A 20,920-nucleotide genomic window follows, 5' to 3' on the forward strand; every position below is an offset into this window, starting at 1 on the left:
GACGCAAGGCCGGGAGCGCGCACGTACGTCGCGCTCCGAGAAAGCCGAAGGTGAGTGGTGTCAGGGGCAAAGGAGGCGGGAACAAAGTTACCGCGCACAGACGTGCTCGTTTCCGCCAAGCCGCTGGCTCCGGGCCGGAAGTGACGTAACGAAGAGAGACAGCTTCACTTCCCGTGAGGGTGGGACTCTGTGTGAAGAAGGGTTAAAGAAAGATTCCTGTGTCGCCTACCGCTGTCGCTGGAGAATCACAGTAATGGCACGTCTGTCGTGCCTGTTGCTTGCATCCAGCGCGCATTGCCGGCTCCGGATCACCGCAGGCGCCGTACCGCTTGCTTGTTGAAAGGTCATGGCGAGAGCGAGAATCTGAAGATTCAGGAATACGCCCTTAATGGCTTTTGGGGCAGGGTAGTCACCCCGTCGTCTACCCTCAGCCAAGCCCGGGAGTTGGAACGCTGCGAGAAGGGAAGAGAGGGCGCCCTGCAAAAGAGGGTGGAGGTGGCATTAGCTTAAACTATGTCATGTACATCCAAGTTCCAGGCCCCGTCTTAACCTAAAAACAGTTGTAAATCAGTGTGGAATTTTCATAGTGCTGAAGTTAAAAAAACAAATACGAGGAATAATGAAATGTCAAGAGAGTCTCAGAATTATTACCAACGGCCTTGAAGTCAAAACACCCTGCTCAAATGAGAGTTGTCATCTTGTCACTTCACCCTGTTTCACCTTAACTATCTAAATCTGTGGGTCTGCAAAACATAACCATTTAGTGATCTCAGGTCTCATTGCATTACCAGCCTTGTCTTTCAGTTATGGCCTGGGTACTTAAGACAATGAGATTAAAACTTAAATGACTTACTGTTTGGGGGGATTTTTTAATTGGAGTATACAGTTGATTCACACTGTTGTGATAGTTTTTGGTGTATAGCAAAGTGAATCCGGTATACATACATACATTCCTTTTAAGAATTCTTTTTCCTCACAGGTGTTTACAGAGTATTGAGTAGAGTTCCCTGTGCTATATCTTAACTGGCTTTTATTATGGTTGCAAAGAAAAGCTGAGTACTGCGTCGTGGCCACAAGTAGTCACCCCTTTCCAAGTTTATTTGTTCAGTCCATCAGTTTGTTCTTGGTTCTTGAGCACTTGATATCCGCCTTTCATTCATGCTTTAGTGTAAATAATTTTAATTGATTTGACACTAACACTGTATCTGAGTCTGGACTGATCTAAGATAAAATCAGACTTACCTAAAAGAAAGTACAAAAGGTGTTTGCTGAAGGGTAGGTAATCTTGAAATCGGTTCATTTCCTAGGAGACCACACAGTAGGTCCTGCCATGTAGCCAGAAGGATGTGGTAAGCGCATTGGGCAACTGAATAGTAAGGAGCAAGGCGCCTGAAAAACGTTTCTCCTTGGCAGTACTGCTGAATGAATTCAGTATTCCTGAAGCCTAAACTAGTTAGCAAGCAGCTTTTCCCAAAAACTAGGATCAGCCTGCACTATCATCCTACTTTGAAAGCCCTGGAATAATAGAACAAGGAGAGCAAAACAGGTTTATCTAGCGGTTCCTCACATGCAACAAATTTCATTTAAGAATATCATCTTCTATTCTATACTTGCAAAGAAAACTTGTTCCGTAGAAAGTGAGTAGCTTCCAATCTAGGTTGCAAACAGAAAACATGTACTAAAATATTTTTAGTATTATTCTGCCACCCTGTTTGTTTCTGCGAAGATCCATCTTAGGCAGGGGTAGGGGTGAGGGGAAGTGGGGAGAAGACCAAGAAGTGAAGCACTTTGAGGTCCCCAGAGAGAGCTACTCTCATGCTTTGAAATGCTAATGATTAGCAGGGTTCAAACTCCCCAAAAATGAGAAAGACCTTTATATTACAAGTCATATGTTTCTGCAAGCTTGTCTACTTACCTTCATTGTGAAGAGACTTGCAATTGCCACCTGAGGCTATATTTTAGGCTTTTACTGTTTGTGTGTTATGTCATATTGTCTATTGGTTTTTAAAAGAGAAAAGGAAGTGGTAAGTTTTTTTTTATTGTTTTCCTTATCTAATAGCTCATATCATACCATTTCAACTGTTATTAAAGTGTGGCCTGAAACTAAAACTTTTTCAATGAATCATGCAATCAAAACTATTTTCATAATAAGACATGATTTGTCTTTATTATACTCATTTTTTCACAAATCCACCATGGAGTTTTCCAGAGGCAACGTGACATGTGATGATACCATCATTCTGATGGCTAATAGAATGTGTGTCATATGTTTTCTAGAATGTTCTTAAGTATTAGGTTTCTGAAATGTGTGAACATTTGAAATATCTGCCCAACTCAGTGAAACTATTTTCCAACTGAATAATGGATGATGTTACAAAATCACGAGTTAAAGATTCATTCAAAGTGCAGAACAGACTGATAAGCTTTAATGTAACAGAACAAAAAGTTGATTGATATGATTTCAGATCTCAATTTATAATAAACCTTTAAGAAACTACTGTGGAGTTTTGGTGTAGTATCAAAGAATAACCATAATTATCTAGAAAAGCTATTAAAATACTCCCTCACTTTTCCAACAGTGTATCTTATTCATACTTTTCTACCATAACATATTGCGACAAATTCAACCCTATTAAACCAGTCAAAAAAGAGATCTGTAGAAAGGTAAAACATGAACCCTCTAACAGTTTTTCTTTTATAAAAATAGTTTCTTTCATTTAAATATGTTGTTTTAATATATGATGAAGTCATCTTAAATGAAAAAAATAATTTTTTTGGCCACATGGAGTGGCTTGAGGGATCCTAGTTCTTTGACCAAGGGTCCAGTCAAGGCGCTTGACAGTGAAAGTGTGGAGTCCTAAGCACTGTACTGCCAGGGAATTCCCTAAATGAATATTTTTAAATTGCCTCCATTTTTATTTCTAATAGCAATAGCTATAACTCATATAAACTAAAGCTTTTTTGTGGTGCTCAAAAAAATTTTTAAGTGTAAAGGGATCTTCAGATCAAAACCTTTGAGAAATGTTACATAAAATCATTAAAATTCCAGTTCTTCCATTCATGCTTCTGATGGTACAAACAGTTCACAGACAGGTCATGCACTGTAATTCCAGAATCTTCCTTGTAACTAAGAATTTCTGCAGTGTCTTTCAACATTGCTGCTCCTTTAGACAGGTTGGATGTTTAATTTTCAGTTTGGTTTTTTCTCAGTCTTGAAAAACTTAACCTCTCTTTATTTCATCCTTTATCATAAAGAATACCAAGCTTAATATTGTTAGAGAAAAGCAAAGCCAAAACAATAAAACTTTTCAATTCAATAGTAAAATCAAATATTGGCTAGTATCTCCTGAATATTTACTGTGTGTCAGGCTTTGTGCTGAGTGCTTTATGTTTATTTTCTCATTTAGTTCTCTCAACTGCATCTAAGGGGCACAGTGGTAAAGAATCCACCTGCCAATGCAAGAGACGGGTTCAGTCCCTTGGCAGGGAAGATCCGATACAGTAGGAAATGGCAATCAGCTCCAGTACTCTTGCCTGGAAAATTCCATGGACAGAGAGGCATGGCAGGCTACAGTCCATGGGGTCTCAAAGAGTCCGACACAACTAAGCAGCTGAGCGTGCACGCTCGCACCTGCATTTAAAAATAGGATGACCATAGTCAGCCTGCCTGGAGTGGTCCTTGTTTGTGCCACTTGTACAAGCATAATTACTAATACTACCCCCCTTCCAATATGGGGCTTCCCTGGAGGCTCAGATGGTAAAGCATCTGCCTACAATGTGGGAGAACAGGGTTCAATCCCTGGGTTAGGAAGATCCTCTGGAGAAGGAAATGGCAACCCACTCCAGTACTCTTGTCTGGAAAATTCCATGGATGGAGAAGCCTGGTAGGCTACAGTCCATGATATCTGAGAGTCGGACACAACTAAGCAACTTCACTCACTCCAGAATATAAATTTTTCAAGTTGGGACATAAATTATCTGATCACCTTTCCCATAAAAAGTACTATCAACAGTTTACAAATTAGGAAACCAAGGCATAGAGAGATTGAGTGTCTTGCCCAAAGTATACTGCTAGTTAATATGGATCTGGGATCCTAAAGAATAACGAGCTGTTCCACGATAGTGCTCCTGAGATTTATGTTGAACCCGACTATGGTAACATATTCCAGAATAAAAATAACACACAAAATCTTATGATAAAATTTTAAGTTCAGTTTCAGTAGTCAAACACTAATGTGATACTTGTGTTCTTCCCACCCTCATCTTTTACACAGTTCAGAGGCCCACAATTTGCAGAAAAGCAATGATGCTTTAGTGTGTGTGTGCACACGTGTGTGTTGGACGTGGTAGGGGAGCAGTGCTTGCTAGTTCAATGAAGCTGAAGGATACCTATTTATAAAACAGGAATGGTGGGTGAAACTAAGAGGCTTTCCTGATAGGGATTCTCCCTGATCATAAGGAAAGAACACTATTTTTGATGACTGTATAAGTGTGCCTGGCTTAAAACCACACCTCCCAGCACTTCTTGCAGATGAAGGATGTGACCATACTATGCAGTCTTGGCCAATGAAATCTAAGTGGAAGTTGTTGGATGAGATTTCTGAGAATACTTTCTTAAAATGGAAGGCCAGTTTAGCTGATCTTGCCTTTTATTTTCCTTTACAATTGGATCTCAAATGCAATAGTGGAGCTTGAGCAACCATCTTGTAACTACAAAGAAACAAGCACATGTTAAGGATGGCTGGGTTAAGGAAAGAGAAAGACCTGGCTCTCTGAGAACATTTTCAATTCAGTTCAGTTGCTCAATTGTGTCCAACTCATTGCAACCCTATGGACTACAGCACACCAGGCTTCCCTGTCCATCACCAACCCTCAGAGCTTACTCAAACTCATGTCCATTGAGTCAGTGATGCCATCCAACCATCTCATCCTCTGTCGTCCCCTTCTCCTCCTGCCCTCAATTTTTGCCAGCATCAGGGTCTTTTTCAATGAGTTAGTTCTTTGCATGAGGTGGCCACAATACTGCAGCTTCAGCATCAGTCCTTTCAATGAATATTCAGAATTGATTTCCTTATGATTGACTGGTTTGATTTTCTTGTAGTCCAAGGGACTCTCAAGAGTCTTCTCCAACACCACAGTTCAAAAGCATCACTTCTTTGGTGCTCAGTTTTCGTTATGGTCCAATTCTTACACCCTTACATGACTACTGGGAAAACCATAGCTTTGACTAAATGGACCTTTGTTGGCAAGGTAATATCTCTGCTTTTTAGTATGCTATCTAGGTTTGTCATAGCTTTTCTTCCAAGGAGCAAATGTCTTTTAATTTTATGTCTGCAATCACCATCTGCAGTGATTTTGGAGCCCAAGAAAATAAAGTCTGTCACTGTTTCCATTGTTTTCCCATCTATTTGCCATGAAGTGATGGGACCAGAGCCATGATCTTAGTTTTCGGAATGTTGAGTTTTAAGCCAGCTTTTTCACTGTCCTCTTTCACGTTCATCTAGAGGCTCTCATTCCTCCTTGCTTTCTGCCATAAGGGTGGTGTCATCTGCATATCTGAGGTTATTGATATTTGTCCTGGCAATCTTGATTCCCGCTTGTGCTTCATCCAGCCTGGCATTTCACATGATGTACTCTGCATATAGGTTAAATAAGCAGGGTGACAATATATAGCCTTGATGTACTGCTTGCCCGATTTGGAACCAGTCTGCTGTTCCATGTCAAGTTTTACCTGTTGCTTCTTGACCTGCATACAGATTTCTCAGGAGGCAGGTAAGGTGGTCTGGTATTCCCATCTCTTGAAAAATTTACTGTAGTTTGTTGTGATCCACACAAAGGCTTTGGCATAGTCAATAAAGCAGAAGTAGATGTTTTTCTGGAATTCTCTTGCTTTTTCAATGATCCAACAGATGTTGGCAATTTGATCTCTGGTTCCTCTGCCTTTTCTAAATCCAGCTTAAACATCTGGAAGTTCACAGTTCACGTACTGTTGAAGCCTGGCTTAAAGAATTTTGAGCATTACTTTAGTAGTGTGTGATATGATTGCAATTGTGCAGTAGTTTGAGCATTCTTTGTCTTTGCCTTTCTTTGGGATTGGAATGAAAACTGAACTTTTCCAGTCCTGTGACCACTGCTGAGGTTTCCAAATTTGCTGGCATATTGAGTGCAGCACTTTCACAGCATAATCTTTTAGGATATGAAATAGCTCCAGTAGAATTCCATGACCTCCACTAACTTTGTTCATAGTGATGCTTCCTAAGGCCCACTTGAGTTCACATTCCAGGATGTCTGGCTCTAGGTGAATGATCACACCATCATGGTTATCTGGATCATGAAGATCTTTTTTGTATCATTCTGTGTATTTTTGCCACCTCTTCTTAGCATCTTCTGCTTCTGTTAGGTCCATACCATTTCTGTCCTGTATTGAGCCCATCTTTGCATGAAATGTTCCTTGGTGTCTCTAATTTTCTTGAAGAGATCTCTGGGCTTTCTCATTCTATTGTTTTCCTTATTTCTTTGCATTGGTCACTGAGGAAGGCTTTCTTATCTCTCCTTGCTAGTCTTTGGAACTCTGCATTCAAATGAGTATATCTTTTTCTCCTTTGCCTTTAGCTTCTCTTCTTTTCTCAGCTATTTGTAAGGCCTCCTTAGACAACCATTTTGCCTTTTTGCATTTCTTTTTCTTGGGGATGGTCTTGATCACTGCCTACAGTACAATGTTACGAACCTTCATCCATAGTTCTTCAGGCACTCTATCTGTCAGATCTAATCCCTTAAATCTGTTTGTCACTTCCACTATATAATCATAAGAGATTTGATTTAGGTCATACTGAATGGTCTAGTGGTTTTCCCTACTTTCTTCAATTTAAGTCTGAATTTGGCAATAAGGAGTTCATGATCTGAGTCACCATCAGCTCCTGGGCTTGTTTTTGCTGACTGTGTGTAGTTTATCCATCTTTGGCTGCAAAGAATATAATCAATCTAATTTTGGTATTGACCATCTGGTGATGTCCATGTGTAGACTCTTCTCCTGTGTTTTCGAAAGAGACTGTTTGCTATGACCAGTGCATTCTCTTGGCAAAACTCTATTAGACTTTCACCTGCTTCATTTGTACTGCAAGGCCAAAGTTGCCTGTTCTCCTGGTATCTCTTGACTTCCTACTTGTGGATTTGCCAAATCAACCCTGGACCGATGAAGACATAAAACTGGTAATATGATTATGCCACTATTTTTTCCAATTTCATTACAGATAAACTAAATTCCTAAATATTACAAGGGCTTCCCTGGTGGCTCAGATTGTAAGGAATCTGGCTGCAGTGCAGGAGACCCCTGGGTCAGTGCAGTGATCCCTGGGTCACAACGATGCCCTTGAGAAGGTAATGGCAAGCCACTCCAGTATTCTTGCCTGGAGAATTCCATGGACAGAGGAGCCTGGTGGGCTACAGTCCATGGGGTCACACAGAGTCAGACATGACAGCACACACACATAAATATTACAATGTGAACCCCATGTTCCCATTCCACTTCAGTGATGGGTATCATTAACGACAGCATTCTTTCCTGCTCATCCTAAACATAGCCTCAGAATCCATCTCAACATAAGTGTCTAAAACCCACATCACCCAGCAGCTCAGGCTTAAGAAGCACATGGGCCAAGTGTGCTTCACCAGAAAGGCAAATGATCATGCAGTGCTTATTCCCAACGAGAGGATTTTGAGGCTACTGTGTCTCCTTTCTTTGAGAGACCAGCATCTTTTTCTCTGCCCTTAGGGCCAGATTTTTGGCACCCCAGACTATGGGGACCCTCACTTGGCTATGCTGTACCCTTCAGTCTCTTTCTGTGAGGGTAAAGCCTTTCCTTCATGTCTATCACCATTCTGGGCTTTCCCATACCTTCAAATTGAGGTGCCTTCCCAGGAATGGAAGTCGAAGGAAAGGAAAGAGTTAGGGGGACACTTTGGAGTCTCTACCAGGGTTTTTGGGATTAAGTTCTCATTCACTTTGAAAGTAACTGGTAACACAGAGGATGTGGGCACAGGGAGTTTTGGGGAACTGTCTGGAGGGAAGGTGAAGTTCAGTGATGCTCCTGATTATAATCCCCACATCATTCATCACTTTGTTCTTAAATAAAGCATGGGACATAGACATACACAAAGCAATATATACCAGAATAAAAGAAAATATAACACAGGACTTCCCTTGTGGTCCAGTGTTAAGACCTCCTACTTCTACTGCAGGGGGCACAGGTTTTATCCATGGTCGGGAATGAAGATCCTGCTGTATGCTGTGTGGCAAAGCCAAAAAAAATTTTTACAAAAGAAAGAAAAGAAAATACAACACGAAATTTGCAATAAAACTTAAGGTCAATTTCACCAGTGAAACTCTGGAGCAATGTGTCACTCCCAAGCTCATCTTTCACACAGTTTCAGAAGCCTAAAATCTCTGAATCAGAAATGATACCAGTAATGAAATTATTTTTTATGCTTGTTCTGAAGCAATTTTTCCTATTTGGAGCATTGCTTGGTCAAAAAATTCAGGATTCACACCCTGACACAAAACTACACATGTGAGTTATGGTGTATTAGTTATGCCTTAGTTATAGAGACAGATGAATACATTGAATTATGTCAAGATTTAGAGGATATGTAATTTACTGGAATCAATATTTTGTTAATGTTTAATTTCACAAGAATACTTATGTACTTTTCAGTTCAGTTCAGTTCAGTTCAGTTGCTCAGTCGTGTCCGACTCTTTGAGACCCCGTGAATTGCAGCACGCCAGGCCTCCCTGTCCATCACCAACTCCGGAGTTCACTCAAACTCACGTCCATCCAACCATCTCATCCTCTGTCATCCCCTTCTCCTACTGCGCCCAATCCCTCCCAGCATCAGAGTCTTTTCCAATGAGTCAGCTCTTCTCATGAGGTGGCCAAAGTATTGGAGTTTCAGCCCCAGCATCATTCCTTTCATAGAAATCCCAGGACTGATCTCCTTTAGAATGGACTGGTTGGATCTCCTTGCAGTCCAAGGGACTCTCAAGAGTCTTCTCCAACACCACAGTTCAAAAGCATCAATTCTTTGGCACTCAGCTTTCTTCACAATCCAACTCTCACATCCGTACGTGACCACAGGAAAAACCATAGCCTTGACTAGACGGACCTTTGTTGGCAACGTAATGTCTCTGCTTCTGAATATGCTATCTAGGTTGGTCATAACTTTCCTTCCAAGGAGTAAGCGTCTTTTAATTTCATGACTGCAGTCACCATCTGCAGTGATTTTGGAGCCCAAAATATAAAGTCTGACACTGTTTCCACTGTGTCCCCATCTATTTCCCATGAAGTGATGGGACCAGATGCCATGGTCTTCGTTTTCTGAATGTTGAGCTTGAAGCCAACTTTTTCACTCTCCTCTTTCACTTTCATCAAGAGGCTCTTTAGTTCCTCTTCACTTTCTGCCATAAGGGTGGTGTCATCTGCATATCTGAGGTTATTGATATTTCTCCTGGCAATCTTGATTCCAGCTTGTGCTTCTTCCAGCCCAGCATTTCTCATCGTGTACTCTGCATAGAAGTTAAATAAGCAGGGTGACAATATCAGTCTGTTGTTCCATGTTCAGTTCTAGCTGTTGCTTCCTGATCTGCATATAGGTTTCTCAAGAGGCAGGTCAGGTGGTCTGGTATTCCCATCTCTTTCAGAATTTTCCACAGTTTATTGTGATCCACACAGTCAAAGGTTTTGGCATAGTCAATAAAGCAGAAATAGATGTTTTTCTGGAACTCTCTTGCTTTCTCCACGATCCAGCAGATGTTGGCATTTGATCTCTGGTTCCTCTGCCTTTTCTAAAACCAGCTTGAACATCTGGAAGTTCACAGTTCACGTATTGCTGAAGCCTGGCTTCGAGAATTTTGAGCATTACTTTACCAGCGTGTGAGATGAGTACAATTGTGCAGTAGTGTGAGCATTCTTTGGCATTGCCTTTCTTTAGGAGATAGATATTCGGGAATATTTGGAAGTATGACTACAGAACAATACTTTAAATTTCTAATTACACCTACTAAGACTTGACAGAGAAAGCATAAACAAGTAAGCCATTTATGTAGTGTTCAAAGTTCTCATTAATAAGGTCATTATAGCCTTAAAATACACTATTGGTGATATATATCAAAGGAAATAACTTCTACTAGAACTTTTTAACTGACCATATGAATCTTATTTTGTGTTCATAGTACTGCAATAAAATTATTAGAATCTAGTAAAATTATTAGGATCAATTGATTCATCTTTATATTTATGATCAGATGATTTTCAACAAGGGTGCCAAGACAATTTGATGGGGAAGAATAGTCCATTCAACAAATGGTTATGATGAAGATGATTATTGTTGATTGATGAAAACAACTGTTCAGCCCCTCTCCATTTCCCTTTTCCCTCCATTTCCCAAAAGTGTTGCTTGAACAACTTGATAGCCACATGCAAAAGAATGAAGCTGACCCCAACCTCATGCAATATACAGAAATTAGCTCAAAATGGATCAGAAGCCTAATATAAGAGCTAAAATAAAAAACTCTGAGAAGTGAACATAGTGTTAGTCATAGTGTTAGTCACTCAGTCATGCCAGACTCTTTGCGACCCCATGGACTGCAGCCCACCAGGCTCCTCTGTGCGTGAGATTTTCCAGGCGAGGATACTGGAGTGGGTTGCCATTTCCTTCTCCAGGGGATCTTCCCAACCCAGGAATCTAACCCGGGTCACCTGCATTGCAGGCAGATTCTTTACCGAGTGAGCTACAAGGGAAGCCCCTATATTTCTTTGAGCCCCTTATTTTGGAGGGGGTGGCAAGAATACTGGAGTGGGTTGACATTCCCTCCTCCAGGAGATCTTTCCGACCTAGTGATTGAACCTGGGTCTCGCACTGTAGGCAGACGGTTTCCCGTCTGAGCCACCAGGGAAGTAAACATAGGAATAAATATTTGCAACCTTGGGTTACACAAAACCTCAGATGAGAACTCAAAAGCACAAACGACAAAAGGAAAAATAGATGAATTGGACTTATCAAAATTAAAAAAGCTTGTGTTGCTTCAAATGGCACCATCAAGAAAATAAAAAAGACAGCACGTATATCTTTACAAAATTTTTATACAGTAAGGGATTTGTATGTAGGATATATAAAGAACTTCTGCAACTCAACAATGGAAAGATAAATAGCCCAATTTTAAAATGGTTAAAGGATCTGAATAGCTATTTCTCAAAAGAAGACATACAAATTGCTACAAAAGAAAGTTGAAATAATGCTCAATAACATTTAGCCGTTAAGGAAATTTGGGCTTTCCAGGTGGCTCAGTGGTAAAGAATCTGCCTGCCAGGAAGGTGATGAGGGTTCTATCCCTGGGTCAGGAAGATCCCCTGGAGAAGGAAATGGCAACCCAATCCAGTATTCTTGCCTGGGAAATCCCGTGGACAGAGAAGACTGGCGGGCTATAGTTCGTGGGGTCGCAAAGAGTCGGACACAACTTAGCAACTAAACAAACAACAACAACAAAAAAAAAAAATTAAGAAAATTCATATAAAAAAACACAATGAGATACCACTTTAAAACACCAGGATGGGCACTCTTTCCTTCCTGCTTCCAAGAAAAGAAGGAATAATGGTCGTGCCAGAAAGGGCCGAGGCTACATGCAGCCTGTTCACTGCACTAACTGTGCCTGATGCGTGCCTGAGGATAGGCCAGTAAGAAGTTAGTCATTCAGAACATCTTAGAGGCCACAACTGTCAGGGACACTTCTGAAGCGAGTGTTTTCAATGCCTATGTGTGTTCCAAGCTGTATGTGAAGCTACCTTACTGTGTGAGTTGTGCCATTCACAGCAAGGCAGTTAGGAATCCTGGGGAAGCCAGAAAGGACTCCCCACATCAATTTAGACTTTCGCGTGCTGCCCCACGTCCTCCACCACAGCCCTTGTAAAGAGGCAAGTCCTTAAAGACTGAAGAAATACTGTCTGAAAAGACAATAAAATGGAAAATATACTATGAGAAAAACAAAACAGGGTGGCTATAATCAATAGACAAGTTTTGGAAAACAGCACCAAACTGCAATATACTGAGACTTCTGCTTAAAACTCTTCAGTTGCTCACAACTGCATCCCAACTACGTCTAGAAAAAAGTGCTAACACCATCAGAGGTTCATATTACTCTGAATGATTCGAGTCCCACTTATAGTTCCAGACTTATCTGCTCAAACTCTGCACTTTAGTCATCTGGAGCTTCTCTTCAGTTCTTTGAAAGTTCTTTCATCTCTCAGTGCTTGGCCTTCACATGGGCTGGTCATGTGAAACACTTACCCCCGCCCCCCACTTCCTACCCCTCAGTTCAGTTCAGTTCAGTCGCTCAGTCGTGTCCAACTCTTTGCAACCCCATGAATCGCAGCACGCCAGGCCTCCCTGTCCATCACCAACTCCCAGAGTTCATTCAGACTCACGTCCATCGAGTCAGTGATGCCATCCAGCCATCTCATCCTCTGTCGTCCCCTTCTCCTCCTGCCCTCAATCCCTCCCAGCATCAGAGTCTTTTCCAATGAGTCAGCTCTTCACATGAAGTGGCCAAATACTGGAGCTTCAGCTTTAGCATCATTCCTTCCAAAGAAACCCCAGGGCTGATCTCCTTCAGAATGGACTGGTTGGATCTCCTTGCAGTCCAACGGACTCTGAAGAGTCTTCTCCAACACCACAGTTCAAAAGCATCAATTCTTCGGCGCTCAGCCTTCTTCACAGTCCAACTCTCACATCCATACATGACTACTGGAAAAACCATAGCCTTGACTAGACGGACCTTAGTCGGCAAAGTAATGTCTCTGCTTTTGAATATGCTATCTAGGTTGGTCATAACTTTTCTTCCAAGGAGTAAGCATCTTTTAATTTCATGGCTGCAATCACCATCTGCAGTGATTTTGGAGCCCAAAATAATAAAGTCTGACACTGTTTCCACTGTTTCCCCATCTATTTTCCATGAAGTGATGGGACCGGATGCCATGATCTTCGTTTTCTGAATGCTGAGCTTGAAGCCAACTTTTTCACTCTCCTCTTCCACTTTCATCAAGAGGCTTTTGAGTTCCTCTTCACTTTCTGCCATAAGGGTGGTGTCATCTGCATATCTGAGGTTATTGATATTTCTCCTGGCAATCTTGATTCCAGCTTGTATTTCTTCCAGTCCAGTGTGTCTCATGATGTACTGTTCATAGAAGTTAAATAAGCAGGGTGACAATATACAGCCTTGACGCACTTCTTTTCCTATTTGGAACCAGTCTGTTGTTCCATGTCCAGTTCTAACTGTTGCTTCCTGAACTGCATACAGATAGGTCTAATTTTAACATTTTCAAACATAAATTTACATATTCAAATATCATTTGAACTTTTCTCTGACACCCTCCACCATTACCATCACTGAGGTTGGAATAAATTTTCCTTTTTTATATTCCCAATGAATAATGTCCTTCTTCATCAAGCATGTACTACAGTCTTCTCTTTCCTGGCCTGTATCCTTCAATAGACTGTAGATTGCAGCACAATAGAAACGATGTCTATTCATCGTCATATCAAGCCTCCCACAATATTTGGTACCTGTAAGTTTCTTAATGGATAGTGGGAAAATTAATGAAAAGATTTTTTTTAAAAGGTCTTTTGATGCGGACCATTTGAAACTCTTTACTGAATTAGTTGCAACATTGCTTCTCTTTTATGTTTTGTTTTGTTTCATTTTTTGGCCCCTGAGGCATGTAGGATCTTAGCTCCCTGATCAGGGATCACACCCACACCTCCTGTCATTGGAAGATGAAGTCTTAACCCCTGGACCACCAGGGAAATCCCTAAAGAATGGATTGATTTTGCTGATTCATCAATTAAAATACTTCTGTTGAAAGTAACAGCTACTACAACAATCATAAAGGAATTTATTGGAAGGGTAAAAAGGGCTCATGAATTGACAAGAAATTGTAATACCAGTCTTGAAAAATGGGTAAAGAGCTGGGTAACTCCAGCAGCCAAGAAGCTGGAAAATGTTAGCAACGAATAGCCCAGTAGACTGAGGAGGACACAGTCACCTTTTTTAATACAACCCTGTTGCTGCCTCTTTAGGATTCCACCTCAAGTTCTCTTGGAGATAATTTCCCCACTGCTGGGAATTGCCCCTTCATCTCTGTGTCACTTGATCAAGACTTACATTTCTGGAAAAGCAATCACTGGCTAATGATCATGTGCCATGCCCAGGCTGCTGAAGATGAGGAATATCAGGTCAGGGCCTGTCACACGTCCAGAGAGGGAATGAGGGCATGCCTCTCCCTAGGACAGTGGGGAATTCCCTCACACAGGAAGAAGGGTTGGATACAGTGAAGCTAAGAAAGTACAGCTGTCTGCTACAGCTGTCTAGAACTAAAGCAAAATATGTGTTTCCACACAGAATAGTTTGTTTTGGTGCCATGTGTGTATTTAGGGCCTCTAGAGTCGCTTAGAAAGTAATAAAAACACATGAATTGAGTGTGATGTTTTTAGAGAAACATAATCTTTATCCTGTAGTCAAGTGGAATATTCAGTAATTCAGATATGGTTATTCGAGAAGTTTTACTTAATGAAGTGCTCAGTTAAGGATAGAAAAAGAAATTACAAAATAAACATTTAAAACATCAACTGAAAAGCACTTAAAGTACTTTTAGTTGCAGCAGGCAAAAGTTATACGGGACTCCCATCTCAATTACAGCACAGAATTCTACCTTCCTGTGAAAATAGCAATTGACCTAGAAATCCAAAAGGCTTTGAAAATCACTCAATAAATTTTTAAATGTCTGTAGGAGTCTTGGGGAAACCTTGTGGTAATTAATGTTTGTCAAGAATGCAACAGGAATTCAGGGTCATAGAGACAAGATGAAGGGTTTTTCTCAGATATGGAAGAAATAAAGCATCTAAGAAAAAAAATGTCCTACGTAAAACCTGAAAAAGCACGAGTGAAAAAGAAATATGCATCCACACTAAACCCTGCACATCAATGTTTATGCAGTTTTATTCATAATTCTCAAAATTTGGAAGCAACCAAGATACTCTTCAATAAGTAAGTGGATTAACTGTGGTACATACTGACAATGGAATATTACTCAGCAATAAAAAAGACTTGAACTACCAAGTCACACACACACACACACACACACACACAAAACATGTAGGAAACTTAGGTATGTATTGCAAAGTGAAATAAATCAATTTTAAAAGGCTCACAATACTTATTTAAACTATATGACATTCTGGAAAAGGCAAAACCAGAAATAGTAAAAAGATTAGGGGTTCAGAGCAAGGGAGGGATTCATAGGTGGAGCAAAAAAATATTTTTAAGGAAATGAAATTTGTTTTATATGATCTTGTAAAGGTTGATACCTATCATTATACATTGGTCAAAATCCATAGAATGTATAACAAGAAGAGTAAACCCTAATATAAACTTTAGTTGGATTTTAGTTAATAAAAAATGTATCAATATTAGCTCATTAATTATAACAAATGTACTGCACTAATATAAGATGTTAATATTAAACTGGGCATGGTGGATATATGAGAACTTTCAGCTCAAGTTTCCTACAACTCCTTTTAATTTTTTTTAAAGTATATTAATTTTTTCAAGACTGATGCATGTACAATTATAATTTTGAAATACTATAAACTTCTTAGCTGCATTTATCATAATATCTACCAAATTAATAAACACTGGTATTTTCTTCATAAGTGGTAGGTGAAATACTCACTAAGGAATAAAATGAAGTAGATGGACATAAATACACAAATAACTCTTCACTGACTATACATTAGCCAGCCTCCAAGATGATCCCCAATGATCTTCATGACCTTTTATTGTTTTAAGCCCCTAAATTTTGTGGTATTTTTTATGCAGTAATAGACACAACTGAGCAACTTCACTTTCATGCATTGGAGAAGGAAATGGCAACCCACTCCAGTGTTCTTGCCTGGAGAATCCCAGGGATGGGGGAGCCTGGTGGGCTGCCGTCTATGGGGTTGCACAGAGTCGGACACAACTGAACTGACTTAGCAGCAGCAGCAGCAGACAATGGATACACTGACTTTCAATGAGGATTCAATCAATGGATGCACATCAAGAAGTAAAAGTCTTGAGGATAAATGAACAACTTTGGATTTACAGGACTTTGAAGAGGTTTTGACTTAGGTATAGAAAGTTTACAGAAGGGAGGAATCATTCTGTAATGATTTCAAGGTTTATAGGGAACCAACCACTCCTGCCCACTCCCTGAAACACAAAACACATAAATGTTGGCAGCTAGGTGGTTACACCTGGGTGGGTGGTGGTGTGTAACATATGTATAACATATATAGTATATTATATATTATACTACATATAATATATAAGTATATTATATAATAGCATATTATAAAAATAGTATATTGTATATATATTACATATATATAGTGACAAATGTATAATGCATATTAAGCACCATACAAAATAAAACAAAAACAGTTATTTGCAAAAACACAAGTTTCCTCCTACCTCTCTGAAATCAGACTCTACCTTCACCTGTCCCAGGCAACGAGCTATAAATTAATTTTCATGTTGTAGAATTTCTGATGAATTGAATCATACATAGGGTATGTGGTTTTCTCTTGCTTAGCATAATGTTTTTGATATTCATCAAGTTGTAGCTTGTATCAGTATCAATGTATCAGCTTGTATTCATTTCATTTTCTTGCTGAGCAGTACTGAGCAGTACTCCATTGCTGAGCAGTATCCATTGTACGGATATACCACATGTCACCTGTGGTTGGACATTCCAGTTGTTTGCAGTTTGGGACTGCTATGAATAAGACTGCTATAAGGCTCATGAACAAGTCTTCCCTGGTGGCTCAGACTGTAAAGAGTCTGCCTGCAGTGTGGGAGATCTGGGTTCAATCCCTGGGTGTGGAAGATCCCCTGGAGAAGGAAACGGCAACCCACTCCAGTATTGTTGCCTGGAGAATTCCATGGACAAAGGAGCCTGGCAGGCTACAGTCCATGGGGTCTCAAAGAGTCGGACATGACTGAGCAACTAACACACACACATACAAGGTTCATGTAGCCACCACTAAAGTATCATACAAAATAGTGTTGCTATCCTAAAAAGATCCCCTGTCCTTCACCCTATTCAACCATGTCTTGCTCCCCTTAAACCTCTGGCAATTGCTGCAGTTTTACTTTTCCAGATTATAATTGAAGTTATACAGTATTTAGTCTTTTCAGACAGGCATCTTTCACTTAGCAATGTGCATTTAAAATTGATCTGCGTCTTTTCATGGCTCAATAGCTCTTCTCTTTTTATCACTGACAAATATTCCACTGCACAGATGTATCACAGTTTGATTGTCCTTTCACCTATTGAAGGATATCTTGGTTGTTCCCAGTTTGGGTTGATTATGAACAAAGCTGATGATACAGTCATTTGTGTGCAAGTTTCTATGTAGACATAAAATTCAGTTCAGTTGGGTAAATACTTGGGAGTACAACTGCTGAATCATATGGTAAGATTATGTTTAGACTATTTTTAACTTGGTAAGAAACTGCCACAGCGTACCATTTTCCATTCCCATTAGTAATAAATGAGAGTTCCTCTTCTCTACATCCTCTCCAGCAACACATCCGACAATAGATATGTAGCGGTATCTCGCTGTTTTGTTTATGTATCTATTTATCTGTGGCTATGCTGGGTCTTCATTGCTGTGCGTGCTTTTCTCTTGTAGTGACAAGCGGGGGCTTACTCTCTAGTTGCGGTGCCCAGGCTTCACATTGCAGTGGGATGCCTTGCACAGCACGGGTTCTAGGTACTCAGCGGCACAGGGGCTCAGAGTTATGGCTCCCAGGCTCTAGAGTACAAGCTCTGTAGTTGTGGCGCGCAGGCCTAGCTGTTCTGTGGCATGTGGGATCTTCCCGGATCACGGATCAAACCCACGTCTCCTGCACTGACAGAGTCTTTACTACTGAGCCACTAAGGAAGCCCTCATTGAGGTTTTAATTTGAAGTTCCCTAATGACAAATGCTACGGAGCATTTTTCATATGCTTATCTGATATGTGTGTATCTTCTTTGATGTGTTCTTTTTATATCTGTTCCCCATTTTTGAAAATTGGATTGTTTTCTTATTGTTGAGCTGTAAGATTCTTAGTGTATTGGTGATACAAATCCTTTATCAATTATGAATTTTGTAAATATTTTTTGCCTGTCTGAGTCTGGTCTTTTGGTCTTGTTTAGTCGCTTAAATATTTAATATTTCACTTAAATATTTACAAAAACAATATTTTGTAAATATTTTTTTTGTCCGAGTCTGGTCTTTTGATTCTCTTTCACAGAACAGACGTATTCAATTTTTATAAAGGACAACTTATGAAGTTTTTCTTTTAGGCATCATGCTTTTGTTGTATATAAACATTTATCACCAAACCTAAGGTCATCTATATTTTCTCGTTTGTTGTCACTAGAAATTTTGTAGCTTTGTATTTTAAAGCTAGGTCCATGACCCATTTTTTGTTAATTTTCATGAAAGGTGTGCAAAAGTGCTTTTTTTTAATATTCCATTTTCTTTCAGTTCATTGCTAGTATTTAAAAATAGTTATTATGCCTTAATGATAATTTTGTGTCCTTCAGAGAATTTGTTCATTTCATCTGACTTGTGGAATTTATTGGCATAAAGTTCTCCAAAATTTTACTTCACATCTTTTAATGTGTGCTGTGATTTCAACCCTGTTATTTTAAAGTTATGCTATCTCTTTTCATTTTTTATTTTTCATTTTTTAATCTTTTTAGCTAGTAGCTTGTCATTTTTGTTCATCTTTTACAGAGTTAACTTTTAGCTTTTCATTTTTGTTTCTCCACTTTCTATTTCATTAACTTCTACTTTTATCTTTACTAGTTCTTTCCTCCAGCTTACTTTGGGTTTAATTTACTCTTTACTAGCTTCTTAACGGAGAAGGCAATGGCATCCCACTCCAGCACTCTTGCCTGGAAAATCCCGTGGACGGAGGAGCCTGGTGGGCCGCAGTCCATGGGGTCACACAGAGTGAGTCGGACACGACTGAAGCAACTTAGCAGCAGCAGCAGCAGCTTCTTAAAGACAAAGCAAGATGATTGATTTTAGATCTTATTTTTTTCTTCACAGAATTTTTAAAATTGAAGCATAGTTGGTATACAATGTTGTGTTAGTTTCAGGTGTACAACAAAGTGGTTCAGTTATTCAATATCTTTTTTTTTAATGTACAGATTATGCAGGTAATTAGGCTCTGATCATATATCTTTTGGGCTTCCCAGCTGGTGCAGGGGTAAAGAATCCACTTGAGAAGCAGGAGACCTGGGTTCGATCCCTGGGTTGGGAAGATCCCCTGGAGAAGGAAACAGCAACCCACTCTAGTATTCTTGCCTGGAAAATCCCATGGACAGAGGAGCCTGGCAGGTCTACAGTCCATGGAGTTGCAAAAAGTTGGACATGACTTAGCAACTAAACAACAATATGTATCTTTTGATTACTAGTTTCTAATTTAATTCCATGGTGGTCAAATAACATGCTCACTATGATTTCCATATACATAAATTTATCCAATCTTATCTTGTGGTTCAATATGTGGCCTATTTTACTGCTTCCCTGGTGGCTCAGAGGTTAAAGCGTCTGCCTCCAATGCGGGAGACCCAGGTTCGATCCCTGGGTCGGGAAGATCCCCTGGAGAAGGAAATGGCAATCCACTCCAGTATTCTTGCCTGGAGAATCCCATGGACGGAGAAGCCTAGTAGGTTACAGTCCACAGGGTCGCAAAGAGTCGGACACGACTGAGCAACTTCACCTCACTGATTAGTCAGCTTCAGTTCAGTTCATTTCAGTCACTCAGCCGTGTCCGATTCTTTGCGACCCCATGAATTGCAGCACGCCAGGCCTCCCTGTCCATCACCAACTCCCGGAGTTCACTCAAACTCATGTCCATTGAGTCGGTGATGCCATCAAGCCATCTCATCCTCTGTCATCCCCTTCTCCTACTGCCCCCAATGAGGGTCTTTTCCAATGAGTCAACTCTTCACATGAGGTGGCCAAAGTATTGGAGTTTCAGCTTTAGCATCATTCCTTCCAAAGAACACCCAGGACTGATCTCCTTTAGAATGGACTGGTTGGATCTCCTTACAGTCCAAGGGACTCTCAAGAGTCTTCTCCAACACCACAGTTCAAAAGCATCAATTCTTCGGTGCTCAGCTTTCTTCACAATCCAACTCTCACATCCATACATGACTACTGGAAAAACCACAGCCTAAGCTTAAAAAATATGTATTCTTCTGTTGTTGAGGGTAGTGTTCTTTAATAAGAAAAAAGTGTTCTATAAGTGACAACAGGTCAGTTAATTTTTCCTGTAGATCTACATTTTTACATATCTGCTACTTAATCTATCAGTTACTGAGCTGAGTGAAATCTACTGCAATTATGGATTTTTCATTTCTTTTCTAATTCTACCAACTTTTGCTTCATATATTTTGAAATGCTGTTTTTAATTGCATACACATTGAGAAATTATATCTTCCTGATGAGATTAACCCCCACTCTTTTTTGTCATACTGAGTTTTTCTCCTGGCTAATGAGGCTGTATTTTCACCTTCTCTTGTCTAGTGATTTTGACTAGTAGTTGAGTATTTTGAATGTCATGGTTTTGAATATTTTTATTTTTTTAAAAACATTTATTTATTTATGTGGCTGTACTGGATCTTAGTTGCAGCATGGGGGATCTAGTTCCCTGACCAGGTATCAAGCCGGGGCTCTTTGCATTGGGAGTGCAGAGTCTTAGCCGCAAGACCACCAGGGAAGTCCCTTGAATATCTGGACATTTTTGTCTCATTTAAGGAGTATTAAATTTGC

General features: G+C 40.1%; 1 non-coding gene and 1 pseudogene across 1 annotated transcript; both read left to right on the top strand.

The window, feature by feature from the left end:
- Positions 1-2,361: 2,361 nt before the first annotated feature.
- On the top strand, positions 2,362-11,959 carry LOC138931526 (small ribosomal subunit protein eS26 pseudogene; annotated as a pseudogene).
- A 7,707-nt stretch (positions 11,960-19,666) lies between these two features.
- On the top strand, positions 19,667-19,738 carry TRNAW-CCA (transfer RNA tryptophan (anticodon CCA)). The gene has a single exon. It is a non-coding gene; the product is annotated as a tRNA-Trp (tRNA).
- Positions 19,739-20,920: the final 1,182 nt, after the last annotated feature.

Source organism: Ovis canadensis, chromosome 4 (genome assembly GCF_042477335.2).
Source record: "Ovis canadensis isolate MfBH-ARS-UI-01 breed Bighorn chromosome 4, ARS-UI_OviCan_v2, whole genome shotgun sequence".
Lineage (NCBI taxonomy): Eukaryota > Metazoa > Chordata > Mammalia > Artiodactyla > Bovidae > Ovis > Ovis canadensis.